This window comes from Spea bombifrons, chromosome 1, assembly GCF_027358695.1.
Source record: "Spea bombifrons isolate aSpeBom1 chromosome 1, aSpeBom1.2.pri, whole genome shotgun sequence".
Classification (NCBI taxonomy): Eukaryota; Metazoa; Chordata; class Amphibia; order Anura; family Pelobatidae; genus Spea; species Spea bombifrons.
The window spans coordinates 143,940,252-143,955,997 of NC_071087.1; the positions used below are offsets into that span (position 1 = coordinate 143,940,252).

Sequence of the window (15,746 nt, forward strand, 5' to 3'; positions counted from 1 at the left end):
CAGGAAGCGGGTTATATTCATATATTTTGAATGGAGGGGGAGGGAAAGCGAAAGTGAGAGAATTGTGTAACTGGCGATCGCCTATCTGACGGTTACTGGTAGGTGATTATAGTTAATATGAAACGTAATCTGAGTAAATTCAAGTCCAATCTGGGCAAACCTCAGCAGCCCAAACTATATATAAGTATTAAATATATTAAATGCATACAAATATATTACATGCACGGGTCTCTCTCTCCGCTGATTGTGTTTTCTGTGGTAAATGGGAATGATGTGGGTCGTAGACTGTCCTTACTGTGGGCATTAATCACTTTATGATGGGGTTGCCGGGTGTTTTCTCATTAGTTTGAAGCAAAGGTTTATGTGTTTGTGAATGAGCTGAGTGTGCTGTGTCCAGACATGTTTCTGTATTGTGCTGTAGCACAGTTGTGTCTGTGCGCCTGGACCACGGATGGTGCCAGCAGACCACCAAAAGAATGTTCCCAGTTCCAGAAGTCTAGTCCCTGTGTCTAAATGTAAAAAGAGAATGTGGGTGCGTCGGGTGACACTTCTTGTCTGAGGTGCTATGCGGTCAATGAGCGGCCCTGGTTAACATGTTTGCTCATCTACATTTATTACCGATTCAAATGTGATCTTAATCTGTTTAGCGATTGGCGTTTGTATTTGTATTGGGGTTTTTGGGTTGTTTAGTGTGATTCGCAAACACTCCCATGTTTTTTAGCCTTCAGACTACAATAATGTATTCTACTTACAGGGAAGTTTAGCATTTACAATGTTCCTGGAATCTTTGATGCTATATATATAATAATGTGAATAAAACAAAGCAAGAATTCAGCACATACCCAGCGAATCATTCAGAAAAACCCGTCTAAGGTATAAATATTGTGGATTCCGTCACACTATACGGCCATGTGTTTCTTAGGAGTCCAGCAGCCCCTCCGGCCACCCAGATGCCTCATTAATGGTTTCCAATAGAAGGCTTTACATTGGATGAGAGTCTCTTTGGGTTGAAATGCAGTCCCACTGATTCAGCCCCTTGGTAACCAATATAGCTATGAAAAGTTAGGTAGGACTCGCCAGAGCTGGGGTACTGCGACGTAGTTGTGGGCTAAACAATATATAGCCATATAGTGTGACTGAGCCCCCAATACTTAGATGTTTTTTGAATGATATTCGCTGGGTATGCACTGATTTCATACTTTGTTTTGTGGATTTATTGGTCATTATTATTCTAGCACCAGCCCGGGAATCTGAATTTTTATGCCTTTTATGCTTTTTTAGGTTCTGCGTGCCTCTCTTTTTTTAAATTAGCCTTGAAGAAAAGTTGGTTTTATTTCTTCTTGTATATTGGGCTAAAATAGCACATCTAAAACACATACTAATGGATACAATAAAGCTGTCTGCTAACACCATTTGACCGCCATGGATTTTTCTGTTATTAATGAATTAAAGCCATATTTAATTCCCTGATACACATCTAATCTCCACGTTTGGCCACTTTGGGACATTAAGTATGTGCCACCACCTTTTGAGGTTTATCATTTTCCTTCAATAGTTCCACAATTATTGTCATGTGATTATGAGGGTGGGTGATCTAATATGCTTTTGACCAGTTTTGGGAGGGTATGGGCCAATACTTGCCACCTCTGGTGCAAACAATAATATCATTTAGGATCAAGATAAATAGAGCAGCATTTTTTGAGTTGTATGCAAAATACTCAAAAATATAGGTTGTTGTAATATTTAATGTATTTAATACATTAAGCTACCAAAGGCAGTATTACCAGGGGCCAGTGAATTAAATTGCATGAGTCTATGTAATCCTACCTTTTGTCACTAAATCAAATAGAACAAATAAAAAAAAAAAAAAAAGTTTTATCCAGGTTGAAGATTTTTTTCTCTGAACCTCTATTAGTATCCATTGCGTGCGGTTATGTGTTAGACTGACCTTGAATTGGTGATAAACAATTGATTAAAAAAGTGAACCCTTTATGATTTTATGGCACTTTTTCAATGGTATTGGATTCATACATATTAAATAATGCTTTTCCAGTAAAAGTTTTCTTTTATTCCTTTACTTAAGCAAATAATCATGTTTTCTTTTTTTGGTCTTTATTGTGGAAGACCAGGTTCTAGGGCAAAATAAAAATGCTTTTTCATATTAAATACAGCGCTGTAGGTAGTAAAATAGTGTATTCACCATTGTAATGGTATACTTTGCGTGACTACTCATCAAACACCACATTGAACCGATTCTTTGTGGCGATGCTAATGAAGTCCTCTTTATCGGATGAAGTCTTTTCCTCCATAGACTTTCATGAGCCAGAGAGTCCACTTGGGTAATTAAGACTGATGTATAGCATTATCTACCAAAAGCAGCATGACGAGTAGTCAGGGAATTTGTCTTGTGAATTGGACTTAAGTAACCAATGTAGAACACAAACATGTACCTGTCTTAAACATTATATTATATGAAAAATAGATTTTTAGTTTTAAAACAAACCTTTAAAAAAAAAAAATCTAAAGTGACACTAGTAACATAGTAATTTATTTTTAAAACAAAACCTAATCCATCAAGTTCAACCCTTCAATGTATTCTTCCAGCTTTTGATCCAAAAGAAGGCAAAAAAACAAACAAATTTAGCGATTTTTGAGATGTTGCGCAAGGGAAAAAAGTTTGGTGGAAATTCCCCTTTAGATATTGTTTTGATGCTTTTGACATGAGCCTATAGTGCGAGCGATATATAGTGTAACAGAGTGAGGGAAGATGGACAGAAGGGAGAGGGAGAGAGACCTAAACTGGTTAATAAGTCATGTCCGTTGAGTGCTTCTACTTTCCAGTCTCCGATCTCTGCTTATATGGAAAAGATGGTTTTGAGAGCAAAATAGTTTTACTTCTTTTATTTACTCGTTACGTCACCCTGTGTCTGGATCTGATTAGGAGTAGGAGGTGAGAATGCATAGAAAATGCCTTAGCTCACATTTCCATGTCATTGGTATAATGTATGGCATCAATGCTGTGATTGGTGTTGCTTGAAAACCTATTACAATGTAGTCCCAGCATGCAGTGTTATATCACAACGTCCAGGGCTGCACCCCAGGCAATGCTATGTGTGCATGTCTGCAGTAGGAGACCGGGGATGAATATAAGAGAGAGCGAAGGAGAAGAAAAAAAGCTAAAATGTTTCGGCACGTCATAAGTCAGCTATACGTATAATAGTGTTCTTTTTATTACACAGATAGGAGCCCACATGAACACCCGCGTTGACTAGCTCAGCGTAAGAAAACTATCACTTCCTACATATTGCACAATGCAGCCCCGTATGACATCACGGACCTCCTAGGTGTGGGTTGATTGACATTTTATCTACTGTAGCATGGAACTAATGGCTTGGAGTAGGAGGAAGAAAACCTATAAATTATCAAGGTTGAGAAAAAAAATCAACATTGTTATATTGAATAAAGAATCAAGCTGTGCACACGTGATTCTATTCACTTTGTGATGATTCAGTGCTAGCAAAAGGCTAGTCTGTTCTGAAGCATTCTTTAGAAGACTAGTCTTAGAACTCAGAGGGAGTCTGGTTATTATAACTACAGCGAGTCAAAGCCAGGATTATTCTAATACATTAAGCACCCCGTCTGTTACGAAACTGAATTTGCAATAGCGCAGGTTCTTGATGCAATTATAATGACGTTAGTGAGTCGGTTAGGCGTGGGAGATTGAGTCATTATAGAGCCTATAAAAATGGCATATTGGGGGATGTTTAAAATTGTTTATTGGGAATTATAAAGCTGCACCTCTTATATCTGTTTATGCGTCCAAGTGGGTGAAAATTTGTGGCATCATGGTTAATTAGAAATAATTTAGCTCATAGAGATTAGGATAATGTTTTAATAAACTATTATAACTACTGTTATTTGCAGCTCTGTTGGTTGCCGTTGTAGGCAATCATGTGTTAGTTGGGTGTCATGCAAACGCCACCACAGGTTGATTGTTTATGGCAGTGCTAAAAATGTCCTACTTATTTTATAATGTCCTAATGCATTTAACCTTTAATTAAGAAGAAGAAGTCTGATTAACCCCTTAGGGGACCACGATTTCCCTCTGACTCATTTAGAGTGCCCCTATGCAAATTATATTTCATTTTTCTAGGAGAATCGGGGTGTTCATTTGAGACCACAGTCAAACATATACATTAATCTGGTTACGGTCAGTCACTCGCTGCTTCTACAGAGGGTAATGTGATTTTTGCTTAGATCGGTACAAGGGTCCTTAACTAGATTTTTTTTTTTTTTTTTTTTTACTTCAATGAGTACATTAATGGATGGAAAAGCCTTCCAACGGAAGTGGTAGAGGCTAATACAGTGAGGGAATTTAAACATGCATGGTATACGCCGAAAGATTAATGTCTGAGTCTTTATGTCAAGGTTATTGGGCATATTAGATGAGCCAAATTATTCTTATCTTCCATCAAATTCTATGTTTACATAAGGTTTGTAAGCCAAAATTAGCGATTCTCACTGTGTAAGAAATGAGAGAAGATGACTTCATCGGTACTGTGCCTCAGCTGATTGGCGGAGACACTCGCTGACATCATCAGCAAACATCTATAGCCCATCATCTGTCAGTTGGACAGCCGCAGAAAATGAGGTCTATCTCTGCAGATACTTCTCGCTTTCTTAAAATTACAACAGCAAGTGAAAAATAACAAGTTTCTGTCAGAAAAGCCGGTTATTTTTAAAATGTACTGGCAAAAAAAATGTTTAAAGAATGAAACTGATGCTCTTGGTGTTTCACCTGTATATGTTACTAGCATTCATTTGTAGGAGAATAACACCTTTATTGTAGGAGTATGCTATGAACAGGTATGAGTTATTACTCTTTCCCTGAGAACTCGTATGGTGCCAAGTGTGTTGTGATTGCATCTATATATTACTTAGTAAGATGTACCAATTAAATCTTAGCCTCTCCCAAGAATCTGACAGGTTTATTAGGATGGTGCATATGATGCTAACCTGCTAATTCTGTTGGATTTTAGTTTTCTAATTTCCATCCCTTTGACAGAGATTTGGACTTGCGATTCGTTTGGAAATCAGCCCCTAAGAGTCATAAGTTTGTTGCCTTCTTTTAGGTCAACAGATTTGCATTTCAATCCAAGCAACTTTGTAACTAGGAATTTCATCCCAATATCGCTTCAAATGTTATAGAGCTTGGGAATTTTGGGTTTTATTGCAGACCATTTATCATAACTTGCTAACATTTATGTCCTGGTTGTCTGAGACAGAATGTGGTGGAGACATACAGTGCCCTCCACTATTGGAACCCGGGGAAAATATGAGCAAAGAAGGCTGCTATTGTTTAAGCTTTAAATCTTTCCTTAAAAAAATAATAATACACAAGAATACTCTGCTCTCATGGATATCAAACAATTGCAAGGAACACAGGTTTATCCCGAAAAAAAAAGTTAAATATATCTGTGGCACAATTATTGGCAGCCCTATGAATTCATATGAGAAAAATATTTCAAGTATATTGCCATTGATAGTTTACATTTTTAGTGCTAGGAACAGGAAAATGTTGGCCAAAAAAAATCCAAGGATCACAGTTCCAAAAACAAACTCAACCGTCTTCAGTTTGCCAGACACTACTAGAAATTCAAATGTGATCAGCTTCTATGGTCAGATAAAACCAAAATAGAGCTTTTTGGCAATAAAGACCAGAGGTGTGTTTGGGGCACACAGAGAAGGTAGCCTTATGGAAGGGCACCTCATGCCCACGGTTAAATATGGTGGTGGCTCTGTTTTTCTGCCATACGACCTGGATATTTTGTTAGAGACCATGATGTCATGTATCCTATCAAATATCAACACATATTAAATGAACACCTGATTGCCTCTGCCAGAAAGCTTAAAATGGACCCTGGTTGGATCTTCTAGCAGGACAATGATCAAAAACATACATCAAAATAAACACAAAAATGGTTTACCGACCATAATATCAAGGTCCTACCATGGCCATCCCAGAGCCTAGAACCTCATAGAAAACCTGTGTAGAGGAGAGACCACCTGTGTCAGCCTCAAAATTTGAAGGATCTGTAGAGATTCTGTATGAATGAATGATCTCAGATCCCTTGCCATGTATTCTCCAATTTCATCAGGCATTATAATGGACTCAGAGCTGTTATCTTGGCAAAAGGAGGTAGCACAAAGTATTGACTAAAAGAGTGCCAATCATGCTACACATGTATTTAACATTTTTACCAAGGGTGTCGCTAATACTGTAGGGCACTGAACAACATTTCTCTCAGCTCATTTAATGCCCAGGAGGGATATATACACACTATATTTGTTAACAAATAGTGCATATTATGTACTCAGCAAACCCCAGGTCACTTTGCATAACTGAGGCCCTATGCCCGGTACTGCGCATCCCCACCCACCCAACATGCTGCTGGTCTATGCTCCCTCGGTTTGAGACACAATAATTTAACTTAACCCATTTTTATGTGTGCCCAATCTGCCATATACTGTATAGTGTAACCTACATGGGCTGTATGTGTAAGTTACATATATGTACAATCACATTTGTTGGATAAAGTGAGGAGGATGGAAGATTTTGTTTTGGCTTTTGGAGAAAAATTGCAAAATTATGTTTTGTGTTTGTTTTTTTTTATTGTTATATATTATGTGATGCAAAGTTTGCTCTAAGCTTGGTGTCTACAAGTAGTGCAACTTGTGAAAAACATACCGTATTGGCTCGGATATAGGCCGCCCCCGTATATAGGCCGCACCCTAAAAGTTTGGTGCTTTTTTTAAAGAAAAAGTTTTTTTCTTTAAAAAAGCACCAAAAAAACATGCTGCCACTCTGTCTCCCCCCCCCGAGATATGCTGCCACTCCCCCCCAGATATGCTGCCACTGTCCTCCTCCCCCCACCCCGAGATATGCTGCCATTGTCCTCCTCCCCCCACCCCGAGATATGCTGCCACTGTCCTCCTCCTCCCCCCCCCGAGATATGCTGCCACTGTCCTCCTCCTCCCCTCCCCGAGATATGCTGCCACTATGCCCCCCCGACTTACCAGAGCAGACTCCCGGGTGTCTTGCGGGGCCGGCGGGGGACATCTACGCAATACGCGTATACAACTTCTGGTGCCGGCACCGGAAGCTGTATACGCGTATTGCGTAGATGTCCACCGCCGACCCGCAAGACACCCGAGAGTCTTCTCTGGTAAGTCTTGGGGGCAGAGGTAAAACGCATCGTGCGGACTGTCAGGCGGTGACCGTCCGCACGATGCGCTTAGACAACCTCCCGTGCCGGCACCCCCCCCCCGTGGAAAGTGCTGGCAGGGGAGGCTGTCTGAGCGTATCAGAGAGTAGGATACAGGTCCCCTGCACCGCTGCAGGGGATCTGTATCCTAACCCTGCTGCCTGCCCGGGACATGCAGTCCTGGGCGTCGGGCACACCCCCACTTTAAAGACTTAAAGTGGGGGGAAAAAGTGCGGCCTATATTCGAGCCAATACGGTATATAGGTTTTCTTAGTTGTGTATGCTCTTTCTGTTGCGAAAATATGGAAATTGGCCAAACCTCTCGAGGGCAACAATTTGTCCAGACCTCCAGCACTCAAATGTTTAATAGTTACTAGCACCTAAAACATAATCACAAAATCTAAAATGCAACTTCAAACAATACGGATTGCAGCACTTATTCTGCAAAAGGGTAAATATTTAACCTGCTGAGATGCTATCCCCTATCGTGACCACAAAAGCTGATCATTTCAGAACAACCCAAGTGAGTCATTAATCCCTTCAAGTGCAAACACTGACCGCTCAGATTCCCTGTTTGTTTTAGAAGCCATTAACTATTACTTAGGGATTGTTCACCTGTTGCTCACCCGTCCATAGTTCAGAGGTTCTCGCTAGCTGTTTTGAATCATTTATTAACTAAGTATACTATAAATTATTATTTTTTTTAATCATTCAGTATAATGAAAAATACTAAATTCTAAAGAGGAGCAAACTGAAATTTGATTTTTTAATCTGGATTTTGCCCGTAGTCCCAGTATATGTATTGATTGTTTGAAGTAGCAGGCCAACCATGACTGCATCCTGGGATAGAAGTAAAAACCTTTTAAACTTGTGGCTGAACTCCAGGGGTTCCTTTGGTATAATTTGTGATCGGTATCCAAGGGGAAACAAATGTTTCGTTTGTTTCTTATTAAATCTATTTGAAGGTCAGGGTTTGTTGGAGTCAAGTACTGGGCATGTTTTAGCCATGTCACTTTCCTGGCATTCAGGCATAGGATATGTCTGTTTATGAAACTGCACAGGACAAGCACTTACGCCTGATGGTTTGTTTAAAACTCTACCTAGGGTTGGCTTTTACTCAATTAGATGTTTTATTGCTCTGTTGTTGCTATTGATGGATAGCTTCTATTTTTAAAAGCCATCTTGTGTTCCCATCTGGGTGTTACTGTTTATGATCTTCGTCAATTTTCCCTGTGTGTTTGTAACAATCTTCCACAATTGTTGTAAAATGATATTTTCCACTGTTGACCAAGGACACTCAGCGGGCATGCTCGGGAACAATTGTTTTCAGAGTTATCGCTTACAACCAAATGTAAGCAAACTGCTTTTGCAAAGTGTATAAGTTCATTTATATTATTCGACAGTTTGGAAAACTCGTGGAAAATTTAACTCCACTGAAAAAACTTGATTTTTTGCAGGCATTAGATTGTCAGAAGTCTTGCTTTACTATTGTATGCCATGCAAAATCATCACAAATAAATGCGAAAGTGCAAATTTAGGTCAGACCCTAATATTACAAAGTGCCATTGTGATGCAGAATTTTTCTTTGTGTACAAACACACACACTTTGTTTTTGTGATTAGACGGGATTTAAACCCAAATAAATCCTATTGCACAATAGAAATAAACCACAAAAATTTTTCAAGACTTCTACAGTAATGTTTTCAGGTGACTCTTAACCCAAACTACTAAACAGACACTTTAGTCCCCCTGATACGTTTTTACTGTGTTATATAATACTGTATATAAGATCTTTAACTTAGGCATCCAACAAAAGAGAAATCAAATCCTACTCCATTTTGGAGGCTAACTAAACAAACATTTTCCTTTCTAGAACACTGGCCAGCTACTCCCGATCCCATTTGCAAGAACTGAACAAATATCCCAAACCGGTTTTAACTCAACACTTTCTATAGGGTGTCTGGAGACACGGCTCACAGCCTCCTCTGTCTCCCACAGCCAGACACCCAAATGCCTTTAGAGCTGTCTTTGTATACCTTAGCATGTGTGTGTGCATGAACATTGTAGTAGCATGTATGACTGTAAGTTGTTAGTGTTGATATGATGTTGGTATGAGTGTGGCTGTTACTGTATGGTGTTACATATTTGTGTGTTACAATTTATTTAACAATTTCAGATTTATCAATTATTAACTAATAATTTATTGTATATCATATTGTTAAATTGATATTTTCGATAATTTATCAGTTCAGTATTATCAATATTACATATTTGCTTAATATTTAATTATTGATCTATACTTACTATTATTTATTACATATATTTGCTAAGATATATTATTTTTAGAATGGGACATATTTTCTAAAGACTATTAATATAATATTCTATATTACAGGGAACATATAGTGATGGAGAATCACTTTAGAAGAGAGAGGGGAGATATGACTGAAATTTAAATATATGAAAATCAAAACATAATAGGGAACTAAAAAAAATAAAACAAAAAAACCCTGTCTCCTAGATCCAAACCAAATTTGTCAAGCTCTATATATATATATGTGTGTGTATATACACTATATGGACAAAAGTATTGCACCAACAGGGACTTTTATGGCATTGCATTAATGGGTAGTTGTCCCCTTTTGCAGCTATAACAGCTTCCACTCTTCTGGGAAGCCTTTCCGCAAGAGTTGTTCCCTTCAGCATACCCAGACATTTTGGACAATGCTATGCTTCCAACTTTGCAGAAACAGTTTGGGGAAGGCCCTTTTCTATTCCAGCATGACTGTGCCCCAGTGCACAAGGCAAGGTCCAAAAAGACATTGGTGTGGAAGAACTTGACTGGCCTGCACAGTCCAACATCAGTGCCTGACCTCACAAATGCTCTACTGGAAAATTCCCACAGGAATGCTCCAAAATAATGTGAAAAGGCTTCCAAGAAGAGTGGAAGCTGTTACAGCGCAACATACATATTAATGTCTATGTATTCATGTACTTTTTCTCTTGTGTATTTTTCTCTTATAGTAGAGACAATACTGGAGATTGGTCCATGGAGCTGGTAGTCTTATATGGCTGCTTGCTACCATGATAAAAGTAGAAGTGTTAACATGCTGCCAGATCTATTGTTAGATCAGCTGGCTAGAAACAATCCTTGCTGAAAGGCAGGGATCAGTGATTCTTGTGTCGCAGGCAATCCCTACTCTAAAAACTCCTCTCTCCATAAAAAATAAAAACACCAAAAGGCACAAGAATTTATTTAAGAATGTTTGGGTTTTTTCAGGCAAAAAATGGACTGAGGTGCTTTTGTGAACTACGACTCCCAGCACCATCAATCATAATTGACCAGAGGTGGCAAAAAGTTGGAATACTTGCGGGCGGGCGTACGTACGTATTCTGACCTAGAGCCTGTTTCTTTAGCATGATTACAGATGGGCTCGCTTCCAACTTCTGCTTTAGTAAATAAAGCCTTATGTATTTGGAGTTTACCAGAGAATGGAATATTACTTTATTCCAGGAATGTACTGAGAAAGCATATATATAAATATTCTTTTGACAGTAGTACCTGGTTATAGTGGATCTGTGCTCCTGTAACAGTCTGCTTATAAAATGCACACAATGTCTGGAGGATGAAGCATGTCTCAATTTTTCTGACATATAATTCTGCTTCAAAAACTTGTCTCCCTGCAGTGCATCTACATATTTCCCTTTGAAAGGACAACCAGATTGAATTGTATTTTTGTGTTTTTGGTACAAGAATCCTGCAGAGGTAGGAAGTATGTAACTCAAATTCCATTAAAAAAAGATATTGAGATATACACGATAACCCTTATTTAAAGGGCCTCCCTTCATCTCTTGCTTTTAGTGAGGGAGAGAGACAGATCTTGTTCTAAAGCAAGTATTCCACTTTTACCAAAAACCCTTACGGTTGATCACTGTATAGGAAGTGATATTGCACTTTTTTGCTGTTTGTGCAGTTTTATCCACATTTTTTTATACTTTATATTTTATATTATTTTATATTATTTTTAGGTACCATTAACCCCTCCTTTGCTGTAGATCAGTCCTAAGGGATTGATCCCATAGCAGCAGCACCTTTTTGCTTACTGGGTTTTTTTTGTTCTTTTATAGCCTTTTACCAGCTAAACAATCTGACAAACCCATGCATGTGGGGTATCGCTGTACTCAGGAGATGTTCCTGAACACATATTGGGGTGCTGTTTGACAGTGACATATACCAGGACCTGTATATTTATAACTAAAGTACAATTTATGTGGTACAAAGTGTGGTTGTATAATTAGTGCATGGAAAGGGTTAAAATACCAGCGTTTGAAATACCCTGGGGTGACTAGTTTTCAAAAATATGTGGTTTGGTGGTGATAAATTGAGTTAACCAAAGAGGAGATGGAGGCAGACTAACCAGATTTGGAAAAAAGGTTTGGAAATCATAAAACGCTACTTGTACTTATTGCCTTATAACTTACAAAAAACAGCAAAATAAACATAAAAACATCGGGTATTTCTAAACTCAGGACAAATGGTAGGATTTTTTAGCTAGTTTTTTTACTTGCTTTTGTGGGTGAGTAAAAGATTTTTCAAATAAAAGTCATAAAAGCAGTTTTTTTCAAATTTTCACCATGTTTTATTATTTTTTTTATATATATATAGTAAATAAGATGATATGATCATGAAGAAAGCCCATCTTGTCCTGAAAAAAAAACCAATATATAACTTGTGTGGGTACACTAGATGGGTGAGGAGAATATTACAGCTGAACACTGTAGTACCGCAAAAGTGTTAAAACAGCCTCGTTCCTAAAGGGTACAAAAAGAAAAAATAAGCCCGGTCCTTAAGGGGTTAATGTAAGGTAGACTTGATAGAACTAATTTGTTGAATGTTGTGTTTTTTTGTATCCACTGATCTTAAGCCTTCAATTTGCCCTAGGCTTAGGCATGGAGATAAGGACATATTTCTTTTCTTTTGTTTCAATGGCTGTAGTAATCACTGTTTGATTGTATCCTCTTTTAAACATTATATTCATATTCCTGCTTGTTTTATGTATCCTGTTTAGCCTTCATCTCTTCTTTGAAGTATCTTTAAGAGTCTTCTTTTGCTTTGAAGTGTCTGGCTTAGAAGAAGAGAGAAAAGAAATGTACAGTTTTATTTCGGTCTGGCACTAATACGGAACATTCTCTTTTATTTGCAAACAAACTGTGAAACCAAAATGTATTAGAAATAATTGGCCTATGATGGTGCAATACCCAACGTTATCGTGATTTTTTTCCCATTCTTATAAAACAGGTTAAACCAGGGGTTGACAAATCTGCAAATTTGTTTTGGATATAGGAGCCAGTTTTTTTTTCTCCCAATCATTTTTTTTACTTTCAAAATTATCCCGTCTTGGACCGTTTTTATATATTTTAAGTTTCAGTGGTATTTCCCCCCTCCCTTCTCAGGTAAAAGCTTCAGGTTAAGTTAATATATTATAATTAAAAATATGTCCCAGTTATCTAACAAATTATATGTAATAATATATTTTTTTAATATTGTATTGATCAACAAATTAAATAATTTGCAAATAAATATAAATTATTCTTTTAAGACTGTTGATAAATCAGTGAAAACATTATTCCATTTAAGCTGATAAGTTAATACGTATTGGTTAATGACAGATATCAAATCTGTGAATAAATTCATACATGAAATAATTGAAAAAAAATCAGTCCAGTGTTTATTGAAATAAAGTTGAACAAAGGAAACTCTCTGAAGCCACATACACACTAATGTACCTCAACATATACAGTAACACACATGAAGGCAGTCACTCACAGTAACATACACTAACACAGCCATACACTCAAACCCAGACACACACACACACACATATTCTCTAACCTACCTCGACACACATGCGACTCACCTACCCTGTGAAGCCTCAGCCTGTCCTCCATGCAAGCCGTACATGGCGCAAGCTACTCTGCTACTCCTGTGGGGTCATACAACGTTATGTGACCCAGTTCAACCCTGTCTCCTCCTTGAAATCATAGACATAAAGAGGTTAGTCTTAGACTATTCCCAGAGTATGTCCTGCAAAACCCTAGACACCAGGAAGTGATGTTTGTTGCCATGGTGACCTGGGGTTTGTCGGTTCCTTGGTTAAACATGGAAACAAATGACAAGTTTATATTAAATATAGAATATGGGTATGTTTACTACCCAGAGTTAAAAAGTGAGTTAAACATTTCAACTGTGTATTATGAATGTTCAACTCCAGTGAGATTCTCGTGCTAGAATGACTGTGTGGGACCTGTATAGTACATGGTTAAAAGGACAGTCTAATCCCGTTGGCAGCGTAGAGCCTGTTTGTGCCCCCTCACCCCTTATCTTCCCGGCGGCGTAAGGGTGTATAATATCTAGCAATTAACATTTGAGAACCACGGACACCTTGTGTACCTCGCCCTTTGCCTCATGCCATGGACACATAGAGCGTAGAGTGGCCAGACTTCTAAATTCCACTTGGGCAGAACAAGATTAGATTAAATGGAATAAACCCATTTTTCTCAGAGCACAAAGGCCCTCAAATCTCCACATTGGCTTTGATAAAGCTACAGCTTCACTTGGTTGCTAATTTAGTAGCCCTCTGTAGACTTAACAGTGGACTCTGCATTACTTACCCTACTGAGATACCTTGCTAAAGTAAAGATGACCATTTAATAAGTCCTGAATATGATATGCATGTAGTCAGAGTGCCCTTTTGTACAAAACAGTTTCAGCTTAGATAAATCATTGCCAATTTTTGGCTGTCAAAGAAAGTACTGTGTATTGTATGTAGTTCACCAATAGCAGGTAGAGCTGAGATTCTTCCTAGGCAAGGAATATAAACCTGTTGCCTGCACCCTTACAATTAAATCACAGTATAACAGGTTCACAGTGAGTAAGTGTGACCCTTTTAATACTAGCAGAGGTCCATGGCATGGTCATACACTTTGCCGTAAACCCTAGAAAACTCTCTAGACTGTATTATTGTTAATCTGTCTTTGGCTGCATGATTGTAAATTTTTTTTGGATATCCTGAGCATTTTAACCAGTGGTCTTTTGGTGCTTTGGTCCTTGCAATGTTTCAACATAATAGAAACTTTAGTACAAAAATATGGGAAACACTGCCCAAGCCCAATATAAGCACCTTCCATCAAGTGACCAAGAGCAACCATTTTCACTTATTTTAGAATCCACTTTAAAAACAGTCTGTATCAAACTGTCTTATTAGCATTTATAATACCGATAAGACCTTCATCCACTTCCTTAACAATTCGTTATTTTTAACATTCCTTCCTGTTTGACAGCTAAAGCATTACTTACACATAACCAGTTTCTTACACTAATGTAAAAAATGTACAGAAAGCGGGATTAAATTAAACCTTTCAGGATCTGGGTTTTTTCATAGCCTAATGACCCTAGATTTTTTTTCATTTTTACTATATGTTTAACCATGATTCCCCCTTTCCATATTTGATGTAACCACACAAATTATACATTTTGTTTACGACAAGTATGATTTTAAAATAATAGAAATAATTTGGCTAAGGGGCTAATTTTATAAAACTACTCATAGCTTGTGCTTTTCTTTATCTGTCAGCTTAATGAATTGGGGATAGTCATAACATTAAGACATTATTTCGCCTTAAGATGGGTGATGTGTAGCAAAACTCTCTATTTATTTCCTGACCTTACCTGATACTCACTAAGGCCAGATTGCCCTTGCGCCAATGGGGTGGGAGAGATTACTGATTATTTGGCAATGTGTTTTTCAAGTCAATCTTGCTGTAGAAACTCACTGACCAATCAAGAGGTCTAAACATTAGAGTGGGCCATCAACTTTTCACGTGAACCAGTTCATGGTAGGAATAGTGGAACAATGCAGCAAGACAGAAACCCTGGGTCATATTTGCTTTACATTTATTATTGTAAAAAACACATTGTGACAAGTTCTAAGTATGTCTTTCTTTCCAGTGCCCAAGGATCTGGCTTCGCAATCCTCGTTTCATATGAGACATTATGCCAGACAGATGTAAATCTCCATGGATGTAGCTACTTTTTGCCATTCTTGCTTGGACTAAGGATCCCATTGTGACATTCGTGGTTGTGACAGGTAAAGTATTTTTTGTTTTTTGTACATGTGTTTATTTCCTCTCTAAGAATTGGATATTTCTTCTGTTCAATGTTTTCTAAAGACTTTACCTTTATGGAAACCAGGTTGAGGAGAACATTGCATGGCAGGTGTGCATCTATTCCATCTCTTTTAACCTCATTCCTTTTTCTACATGGCGAAAAGCAGAACATACTACTGGCTTAAAGATATGGGGAGATAACTTCTCTTATTGTAGAACAAAGAACAAGTGTAAACATGCTGTCAGTATCTCCTGACTCAGTACCTGTTACTGACTGAATTGTGTTCTGATTTCCATATCTGGTCTGACTGCCTC

The 15,746-nt window shown here is 38.0% G+C and overlaps 1 protein-coding gene across 2 annotated transcripts in view; it reads left to right on the forward strand.

The window, feature by feature from the left end:
- The window catches only part of POLK (DNA polymerase kappa), a 38,384-nt gene continuing 22,638 nt past the window's right edge, over positions 1-15,746 (forward strand). Inside the window, exons 1-2 of one of the 2 annotated variants that reach the window (XM_053447955.1) lie at positions 1-98; positions 15,274-15,412. The gene's annotated coding sequence lies outside the window, so the exon portion shown is untranslated. The remainder of the gene's footprint in view (positions 99-15,273; positions 15,413-15,746) is intronic. The other variant, XM_053447954.1, reaches the window with a different exon arrangement.